Here is an 11,447-nt window from a genome sequence, read left to right on the forward strand (position 1 = left end):
GAAGACATCCAGCTCAGAGTGCCCCCACCCTCAGGTGAGTCTAGAGGGTTTGATTCATTGGCAGGGGGATGCACAGGGAAAATTTCTGGCTTGGTTACTTCCAGGACCTCAGTCTGGCTCCCAGATCTTTCTGCCTACCCAGGCAACTCTTATAGAAAACACATAGGCAGGGTTGCCCGAAGCCAGGCCTCCTGGGAAGGCATGCAGGAGGAGGGAAGGGTGGAGCTGCAGGGGCAACTTGCCCACAGAGGATGGTGCTGCCTCATGGTAAACCCTACTGGGCTCTTCCCACCTCTCTCCTGAGCTTGGGAACTGGATTTTATGTTCTCTTTCAGGTGATCAGGGGCCAATTCTCCATCTACCACAGCAGGAAAGGAGGCAGCCACGACCTGGAGCACCGTGCTGCCCTCAAGTAAGGTTGTCTGGTTGAGGCAGCAGGGTCTGTGTCCAGGTTAAATGGACTTATATCTCCCTTCCCACTCCCATGGAGGGTGGAGGTGGGAGGCTACCTCCTTTCCACTGAAGGTCGCACTCCAGTCTAGCCACTGGGCTTTGGGATGTGGGGTAGGAGCCAGGGAGGTGGCAAGGAGGTGAGAATATACTAACAATTTCTGTCTCCCCCATCTCCTGGGCTAGTGTCCTGTGCAACAGAGAGAAACTGACAACCTTAAACATCAGCGTGGTGTGACCAACCTCTGGCTGGGGTGGGCATCTTAGTGCAGAATGACTGCCAGGGTGTAGGCAGCCACCCAGGGATCACCGCTTCTGTGGGAAGGAGACTTGCAGGCGTAGTCCTGGAGCCTTCTGTGCATTTATACCTCCCTCTCTTTCTCTCTCTCATTGATTTCCACATAGAAATATATTGTTGGAATCACATATACACTTTGCTGACAAGTCCTAGAAGATTTTATTTTAGTTTATTTGGAGATACCAGTGCTTGCTTTGGCAGCACATGTACTAAAAAAAAATAAAAGTTTTTTACCTTTTCCATAAGTTGTACCAAAACATCTACTTCTTTCATTTGTATCATCCCTTCAAATAAAGTAATTTGGTACCAAAAAAAGAGAAAAGTTTAGGGATCCCTGGGTGGCGCAGCAGTTTAGCGCCTGCCTTTGGCCCAGGGCGCGATCCTGGAGACCCAGGATCGAGTCCCACGTTGGGCTCCCGGTGCATGGAGCCTGCTTCTCCCTCTGCCTGTGTCTCTGCCTCTCTCTCTCTCTCTCTCTCTCTCTCTCTCTCTCTCTCTGACTATCGTAGATAAATAAAAAAAAGGAAAGTTTATTTGGAGACACCACATTTATTTTGTCTTTAACTACTGCTTTGCAGGGAATGCACCTGTTTTCACAGGTTCTGAAGGATTCTGATACACAGCCAAGTTTGAGAACTACTCAAGTACTGTGTTTTCCTTTAGAAAATAAGTCTACCTTTCCCTCAGGTGGTGGTGGGTGGGTCATTCCAGGTTTGGAGGGGGGTTCAGGTTGTAGGGTTAGACCTGTCTTATGGGGGAAGGGGGTAGTTTCGGCACCGCTGCTGCTAAAGTGCCTGATTATGCCCTTCTCTGTTTAGGTGGTCATGCAGTGGCTCGTTGACCAGTTCCACATCCTTTGGAGTGAGTGGTAGCTGGTTCGATAGCCCTTCCTACAGTCTCTGTGTGGGAGGGCTGGGGGCTGGCCCCAGCTGGGGGCTCCTTCCTGAGTCTGCTCTCTGTTGTGGGCTGAACACAACATCCCCCTACACAGAAACAGCTGGTACTTTTTATTTTTTTAATTTTTTTTAATTTTTTTTTATTTATTTATGATAGTCACACACACATACACACACACAGAGAGAGAGAGAGAGAGAGAGAGAGAGAGAGGCAGCGACACAGGCAGAGGGAGAAGCAGGCTCCATGCACCGGGAGCCCGATGTGGAATTCGATCCCGGGTTTCTGGGATCGCGCCCTGGGCCAAAGGCAGGCGCCAAACCGCTGCACCACCCAGGGATCCCCAGCTGGTACTTTTTAAATGCAGGCGCTACAGCCCCACTGGTTTCCCCTGTTCTCCTCGCCCACTTCTCATCAGAAGGCCCTGCTGTGCTGCCCCGCGACGGCTTCCCTCTTTCCTAAGGTTGAGCACAGTGTCCTCTGTTCACTGCAGTTTGAAACTAAAATACTTCTCAGATTCTGTGGCCTGCCTTCTCTCTGTGGGGGAGCCTGGATGGGCCGTAGTGGCCTGGGACTGCGGAGTGTGTGACTCTGCCCCTACATGCACTAGGCTGTTCTTCCTCATTCCCTCTTTCTGGGGTCACATCACCACCCTCACCCTCCTCAACAGAAACCAACTGCTCTTTTGCAAGGCTCCAGCACCACCCCCACCGCCATTTGGATCTTTGTCCTGGTTCTCCCCTTCTTTTCTGCCACGTGTTGGGTGGCATCTCCTCTGTGGCCATTTGAGCAGCTGCTACACAACACAGCTGACTTGTCTTCCCCCCCTTCCCAGGCCCAGTCCTCTTTCTAGATTCAGTATCTGCCCCTGGAACCACTATACGCATGGGCAACTCGGCCAGAACCTCCTCGTGTCCTCATTTCCTCTTTGCCTTCACCCGCCATTTCTCTCTCCTTCATTTCAGTAGAAGGGTGGAGGCACGGGTTATAACATAACGAGATGCAGAGCAACGGGGATATTGAGCGTTCTGCTCACTCTGGGCCAACTTGGGGAACTGCCCACAGGCAGTGAGAAACGGATGGTCAAGGGGTCAAGGCTTTCATATCCTTTATGTCCCAGTCACCACTGCCATAGCCAATCTAGGCCCAGGGCTCGCCTGCCACCCCGTCAGGGCCCCATGTCACTCCAGACATGACAGCTATGCTGTGCACTGCCTCTGTGCCTGTGCCCGTGAGCCCAGACCCACACATCTGCATGCTTACAGCAGCGTATCTCCTTTGCTCACACACATACTCCATTGTCCCACCAGACCTCACTTATATAACACAAGCTGAACCTTAAAATGATCAGGAGTTTCAGACAGCAATAGTAGAGCATCGCACCAAGCATGGGAAGGGTGCTTTTGACAGCAGAGTCCCATCCAAAGGTCACACCCCCAGGAAGTGAGCTTTGGTCACATCTAATGACATCTAGCAATAAGGGAGACTGGGTATAAGTCTCTAGCTGGATGGTAATGTGTACAGGTAAAACTCAAAAGAGTTTTTTTTTTATGATAGTTAGAGAGAGAGAGGGAGACAGAGACACAGGCAGAGGGAGAAGCAGGCTCCATGCACCGGGAGCCCGATGTGGGATTCGATCCCGGGTCTCCGGGATCACGCCCTGGGCCAAAGGCAGGCGCCAAACCGCTGCGCCACCCAGGGATCCCTCAAAAGAGTTTTATTTCCAAAAGGAAGAGGGGAGACTACATATTGGAGGGTAATTTAAAGCCATCCAGAAGGGGAAAATGGGGTACACAGCAACGGGATGAAGCCCTCTGGCAGAAATAATACAAACGCTCTCCCCTAGCAGTGGAGCCCCTCCTTGGTGGACCCATCAGGCAGCCCCTGGATCTCTCCTCTGGAAATTTCTCATTTGTCCTCGCATTGTCCTGTGGTCACTGACCTTTCTATCTGAGAGGTCTTTGATTAGCCATTTGTCCCCTAGAGCCACCCCTGAAGAGTATGAGGAATATGACTTTCTTGGAGGTTTCACGGTATTGGGAGCCTGCTACCAACTGGTGCAGATTGGGGACCCCCAGATGGTTTGTCTAAGTGTCTGAACAATCACTGGCTTTGGGAGGCCCGGCTTGTAGTTTCTTTGGCGTACAACTCTTGCTAAAGATCGGTTGGCTTCCAGCCAGTTCAATACACATCAATAGCTAATCCAGACTTGGCTCTTAAGCCTGAAGTCTTTTACTTACTGGTCTACATGCTGGCCTGTGCCCTTTTCTGGCAATGCCTGTACGCTGTGTGGAGGTATCTAGCTAACACCATGTGCTCAGATGGGAATCAAATAGTCCTAAGTTGGTCTTGACTGTTCACCTGACTCAGTCTGAGCTCCTCAGGGGGCTGATTCCCAGCTACCTTTATAAATTGCTGGCATTAGAGCTTTAGAAGTGGTCAGCTTTCTCCACCTGTAAGGTTCTACATTATTGGGCTCTTAGTCAACGAAGATTTCAGATCTCGGGCAGAGAGCACCACTTTTAAAAGAAACATGTTCCTTCCCAGCTCTGCTCATAGACTGCCAGCTGTCCTCTGAGTGCATCTTTCCCTCATTTCTCTGAAAGCAGCAAGAGGCCACATCCCTAACACTTTAAATCCTTAATTTTTGTAATTTATATTTGTTATTTATTTATTTGACACACAGAGAGATTGAACACAAGGAGGGGGAGCAGCAGAGGCAAAGAGAGAGGGAGACTCCATGCTGAGCAGGGAACTGGACATGGGGCTCGATCCCAGGACCCTGAGATCATGACCTGAGCTAAAGGCTGACGCCCAACCAACTGAGCCACCCAGCTGCCCCCACTTTAATTCTTTCAACTATTGTCCCCAACACTTCAACCTTGGGTAGCCTGCCATCTGCCTCCCAAGGTCCTGTGGGAAGCAGCTGCTTTATATTCCAACTTTACCAATGAATATTTCACACACAGAAAAGTGCATCCATTGAAAGTATACACTTGGATGACTCCTGAAAATTGTGCATGCCCAGGGAGCCACCACCAGAATAACATACAGAACATATTTATTGTCCCCAAAGGATTCTGTGTGACTCTTTGCAGTTGTTCTTTTTTTTTAATTTTTATTTATTTATGATAGTCACAGAGAGAGAGAGAGAGAGGCAGAGACACAGGCAGAGGGAGAAGCAGGCTCCATGCATCAGGAGCCCGATGTGGGATTCGATCCCGGGTCTCCAGGATCGCACCCTGGGCCAAAGGCAGGCGCCAAACCGCTGCACCACCCAGGGATCCCCTTTGCAGTTGTTCTTTGCCACCCTCCCATCCCATGGCAACCACTAATCTTGGTTCATTCTAGATTTGTTTGCATTTTCTATAAATTGATTCACACAGTATGTAGTCTTATGTGTCTGATTATTTTTCACTTGGCACAATGACTTTAACATTCATTCCTGTCATAGTATTTATCATCAGGTTGGGGATTTTTTTTGTCTTTTTTTTTTTAACCACAGAGTATCATGTGGACATGCCATAGTCAGTTTCCAGGTTTGGTTATTATGAATAAAGCTGCTTGTACTTGCTCATGTACAAGTTTTCGTGTAGACAGTTTTCATTTATCTTGGATAAATATCTAGGAGTGGATTGGCTAGCTTTTTTGGTAAGCATATGTTTAACTTTTTAAGAAGCAAACAGGGGGGCACCTGGGTGTCTCGATTGGTTAAGCATCCGACTCTTGATTTCAGCTCAGATCTTGATCTCGGGGTGGTGAGACTGAGCTCCTCATAATGGGCTCCACACTCAGCAGAGTGTGCTTGGGAGTCTCTCTCTCTCCCTCCCTCTGTCCCCCACCCCGCCCTCGCTCACGCTCTCTTTTTCTAAAATAAATAAAATCTTCAAACAGACAAACAAAAAGAAACAAACAGCCTGTACCATTTTGCACCCCGACCAGCAATGCATGAGGGTTCCCGTTCCTTCACATCCTTGCCAACACTTTGTACGGTCAGTCTTTCTCATTTTAGCCATTCTCATATGTAGTGGTTTCTCATTGTGGGTTTGATATGCATATTCCTGATGGCAAATGATGCCAGGGCTGATGTAGCGGAGGATGATGAAAGCTGACTAGTGTCAACCAGCCAAGTCATTTTGTCTGCTGTGGTGACGGGATGGCGGAAGGAGCAGCACACACCAGCTGTAGCATTTGCTCAGGAGCTGGGCTGGAAGTGGAACAAGCAAGATAGGACCCCGGGATCTCCTTGGGTGTCTGCCACTTAGTCTTTGGTTGGAGAGAAGGCTTGCGGGGACATGAAAAATGAGACTCTGAATTGGGGATGGGCCTGACCTGCTCCTTTCCCCAGGGATCCACATATAGTTCTTTCAACTGAGCCTCAGTATCTTCCACATTCTCCGCCCCCAGCCCAAACTAGAAAGTCAGGGTACATGTTTACAGCGATATCGTCGTGTAGAAGCTGGTCTGAATCTGGAACAGAGAGATCCTGCGTAGGTGGGAAGAAGGCCGGCAAAGCCAGTTGTGAAGGGTTGTGTCTGTGCCCTCCTGCTTCTCTTCTCAACCTATTTCCCTCCTTTCCCACCCTGGTCACCGGTGGCCCCGTGCCCCCTAGGACAGTGCTCCTGTGCTAGACTTTTCTCCCTTAGTAGAACTTGCCTAGATGTCTCAGTTGTCAGAAACTCCAGTTGGAAATTATCTGCTAAAACTTATTCACTCAGAGAGCAGCCTGCTCTATTATCCAGCAAAAGAGCCATCTGAGAACGTGTCAAAGCCTCAGCCCGAGGAACCGAACATACCGTCTCTAACGAGGCTATTATTAATCATTGTGTTGTATATGATCATAACATAGATCTTTTGCGAGTTTTGAGTCTATGGTTCACAATTACTCCTATCGAATTTTATAGATGATAACTAAAAGAAAACCATTTATATTTTAGTATCTTAAGTGCACTTTTCTTCTGTTTGAATAAGGAGTCGCACAATTTCACTTTGCACAGGGTCCTGCAAGATACAGCGCCAGCCCTGAATGTGTTCTGCCAAAGGGTTAGGAGCATAAACGATGTGTGCAACTCTTGGGGCCTATGTCTTAAAAAGGAAAATGCCTTTTAAACTTCTATTTCCGGGGATCCCTGGGTGGCTCAGCAGTTTAGCACCTGCCTTCAGCCCAGGGTGTGATCCTGGGGTCCTGGGATCGAGTCCTGTGTTGGGCTCCCTGCAGGGGACCTGCTTCTCCTTCTGCCTGTGTCTCTGCCTCCCTGTGTCTCTCATGAATAAATAAATAAAATTTTTAAAAAATAGACTTCTATTTCCTGTATTTCCTGTCTGCTGCACCTGCCTCTTCCTCGCTCCTTGTCACTGGTGGGTAAATAGCAACAACTGGAGCTTTTGGAACAGCTGGAACAGCTGAAAGGTTTTGGAAACTGGAGGTGGAAGTCACATGTTAGGTATGGCACAGCTGCCTCACCAGCCAGGTTCCCTGGATGACCTCATTCAGTGGAGCTCCCCGTCTGCCAGGGACCACCTTCCTCCTTACCTCATTTTGAGAAATGTACTTCTGTCTTCTTACTGTATTTTGCAATTTCTTTGTTAGAGTTGCTTAGTCAGAGAGCAGGATCTGGCCCAGATGGCCTCTTCTTTAGCCAGAGCGGAGAGTTTAGGGCCTTCTCAGGTCTTTCCTGAGTCTGTGCTCATCCCAGGGTGTGGACTCAGCCGTATGCATGTTTGTGGCCTTTTGGATTCTCAAGAATATGACAGGACTTTGAAAAGTGCCCTGTGGGAATCTCGTTCCCAGTTGTTTTTCCCCACTGTTAATCTACTGCCTCAGGTGGCCACAATGTTAAACAATTGCTTCTGGTAATTTCTGAGACACCTCCTTCCTGAAACCCTAATCAAATAGGGTGAGTTCCAACTCAGACCAAATTAAGACACTTGGGGGCTCCTGGGTAGCTCAATTTGGTTAAGCATCTGACTCGATTTCAGCCCAGGTCATGATCTCAGGGGTTGTGAGATTGAACAGCATGGATTCACCTACTTAATATTCATTCATTCTCTCTCTCTCGCTCTCTCTCTTCCTCCCTCCCTCCCTCCCCACCTGTAAAAATATAACAAAATAAAGACTTCTGAGTGGTGTCTTTTAGGGAACCATTGGTTAAGTAAAATAGTTATTATTATCTCAGAATGGGACTTTGAAGGATCTCCAGTCCCACTCTACCCTATTCAGTGTCCGCTAGGCTTCTGGTTTTCATCACGATAGCAGGTTTTTGGTTTTCAAGGCTACTGTGGAGCTGGGAAGAAGGGGATACAAGTGGGATAAGTTAAAATGCCACAAAGATCACTGTTCTTACTGAGATTCAGCTGATGATGCCGATGGTGCTGGACTGTGAATCACTTTGAGAACCACCAGATGGAGATGAGGTATATGAGCGAGGAACACAGTGAGATTAGCTGTCCTCTACTATGGCAGAAACACAGATTGGCCCCCGTTTTCTTCTTTACTAAGTTCTGACCACCAAGCCAATGGGTATATGACAAAGAAGGGTGTTTTCTTTGTCAGATGGTGAAGGATGCGCCTGTTCAGGGATTTCTCAGCATCTTTTTAAACCAATGCCTATAACGGTAAACACCTTTTCTAAATATGATTTATTTTAAAGCCCTGATGGCCCAATGGGATGGAAGGAGTCCCCTGGAAAATATAAAAATATCTCTTCTTCCCAAGGGCAATTAACACCATTTGTCACTAACAAGTCCTTCTGGGAAATGTTCTCCCGAGGTCCTTGGAGTCCCCGGGGCTCCTTGGTTTTCATTCTGCCAACAGTGCTCCTGGGCTCTTCTTGCTGATTCCACCCTGCCTCGTGGCCACAGCTTCCGCTCTCTGGCTCTTGTGGATCGAGGCTCCAGGGAGTTCCCTGAGTTCCTTGTCAGGAGCTTCGTGGTGAGAGGTGGGTGAAATGGGCGGCTGGTTCCCACAGGTGACAGTGGGCCAGGTGGGGAGGCTGGTGCATACCCAGTTATGAGGACTTAAGTCTTGGCAGTTTGCTCTCCCTTGGAATCAAGGGACATTCTGTCTCCTTTTTCCTGCTGGGTTGACATGGGCCATCCCCATTTCCCTTGGTCTATAGACCTGTGCCTGGGATGCCGCCTCATGTGTGTTATGGAAACATGTGAGTATTTGAGGCCTCTGAGCTTGGAGAGTGGACACTAGGAAAGAAAGAAGCATACTGGGAAGCTACAGTTGATCAAGCATGAGGAAGAGACGGACAGGAGGCATAGGGCAGCTGCGGGGTTCCTACTGTGTGAGCCACAGAACTGGTCTGGGGACCAGAGCTGCTGTCCATGCCAGGCACAGTCCCAGGCAGAGCACAGCAGACACAGCTGCCATTCTAGCCATTCCATGCATCCATAGTGTCTGTGTGAACCGCTTACCTAAGCCAGACCAAGAGCCGGTAGGAGCTGCGGGGTTAGAGAGCTTGTGAACACTTTCAGGAGTGTGCATAGGAGGTGAATAGAGCTGAGTTGATATCCACAGGTGGGAGGTGACCTGGGTCAGGAAATGACCGAATTCTGGAGGCTTCTGAGACCAGACAGGCAAAGCTGGATGCTGTGTCAATGACGTGTACTTCTAGTTTCACTAGCTTGCACGTCTGCGTGTGCATCTGAGAGGCACACATGTATTATGTGTGCATCGATATTAGCATGTGCACACAGAGCCACGCACACATGTGTATGTGAAGATCATACTCTCAGTAACCCTGTCCCATGCAGGTGCCTGACCTTTGTTCCATGCCAGCAGCTTCCACTTGAGTTTTTTTTTTAAGATTTTTTTTTCATAAGAGACACAGAGAAAGAGGCAGAGACACAGGCAGAGGGAGAAGCAGGCCCCTCGCAGGGACCCTGATGCAGGACTCAATCCCAGGACCCCAAGATCACGGCCTGAGCCGAAGGCAGACGCTCAACCGCTGAGCCACCCGGGTGCCTCAGTTGAGTTTTCAAATGTACAGAGAATGTTGTGTATGAGCGATCTCTCTGAGGAAGAGTGGACTGCTCTCCATCCCAGCAGTTGATGAGAATGGGGAGGGACTTGGAGTATCTGAGCAGGACAGGAGCCCCTTCCTGGGATACTGCAGGAGGGGCTCTTATGGATGGGGTGGGGGCTCCAAGAACAGGAGACTTTTGGCACAGGCATGAGGAACTCAGGAAGGAAGTGAAGAAAGGGTTCTGGGTGGGGACTTTAACTTGCCCTGGGAATGCCAGCTGGTGTTTCCTCAGGGACTGGGAACTGAGAAAAAAAATCTCTTTCCTGGCAGAGGAACAGGGTGGGGTCGGTACTGAGGACAGAAGCCCATATGTAGGCCCCAGGCTCCTGAGCCGACCTTGGTCACTCTGGCATACAGCAGGGATTGGGGTCTGTCCCAGGATGCCAGGGCCACGAGCAGGAGAGGTCTTGTGTTTGCTGTACAGCTGGCCAAGTTGGGCCTTCCAGATGACTCTGGAGGAGGCTCCCTGGTCAGCATATGCCAAGGCTGAGTTCCTGGGTCTCCACCTCAGTGATAAGGCCCTGGCAAGAGCCACGTGAAAAGCGCAGGATGGAAGGGAGGGAGGCTGGGGCAAAGCTGGCCATGAGTTCAGGAGGAGCCTGGCATCTAAGGGGCAGGCCCCTGGTCAGGTCACTGGGACCTAAGGCCTGATCCTCCCGTGTGTCATGTCCCAGGTCCAGGTGTAGGTGCGGTACCCAGACAGGGTTAGTCAGGCTCTGAGCAACTGACTGCTGTGACCAGGCTCACAGACACCACCATACCAAGCCTAGAGGACAGGAGAAGGTGTGTGATTGGGTGGATTTGGCTTTGGGGACCTAGTGGGTTGGTGCCAGGGTGGACACCTCCAGGTGGGAGTCAAGGGGGATGGAAATGGCTAGTTCTGGCAAGCCTGTCATCTTACTGAGAGTCCGTGCATCCGATGTAACCTATCGTGCAGGGGACATAGAGGGCACACCAGACCCCGGGCCTCAGGGGTCCACCCAGTTCACCTTTCATCCTCCAGGGACCCCCCGCCTTCCCCTCCAGGAAGGACACAGGCTTGCAGCTGCTCCCGCTGCCTTCTCTCCTGCAGAGGAGCTTTATTGTGATGGCCTCCCCGACCTGTTGGGGCCTCTAAAGTCCCTTCACCCCAAGGGACAGGATACGGGGTGGGCCACTGGGGGCTGGCTAACGGTCCGCGCAGGCACATCCCTTCAGCTACTGTTTGAAAAACTTTCTTTATCCGTTTATTTCTTTAGAGCGCGCATGAGCGGAGGCAGGGGCAGAGGGCGAGGGAGAGAGCGAGAACCCCAAGCCGACTGCGCACGGAGCCCACCACGGGGCTCCATCCCACAAGCCCACGATCGTGGCCCGAGCTGAAATCCAGAGTCGGAAGCCCGGCCCCCTGTGCCCCCCGGGCGCCCCCATTCCTCAGCCGCTTTAACCGGTGCCCTCTCTGCCAACCTCACAGTTTCTCGTCTTTCACCTCTATAAACAGTGCTGCGGTGAGTAGCGGGTGCCTTTGTTTTTGTCCGATACACTTTTATTTTGATATTCGTTTTTAAAGATTCTGTTTATTTATGCGACACAGAATGAGAGAGAAGCAGGCAGAGAAGCAGGCTCCATGCAAGGAGCCCACTGCTGGATACCGTGTCTGACACCTATGCCCAAACTACACCCCCAGAGCGTTCCCGACGTGGATAAAAGTGCCCCTTCCCCTGAATCCCACCTCAAGTGGAATGTGCTCGACCTTGTACGTCTTTGTAAGACCGAAAACATGAAGGAGCAAAACC

The sequence above is a fragment of the Canis lupus genome, chromosome X (assembly GCF_003254725.2).
Source record: "Canis lupus dingo isolate Sandy chromosome X, ASM325472v2, whole genome shotgun sequence".
NCBI classification, from domain to species: domain Eukaryota; kingdom Metazoa; phylum Chordata; class Mammalia; order Carnivora; family Canidae; genus Canis; species Canis lupus.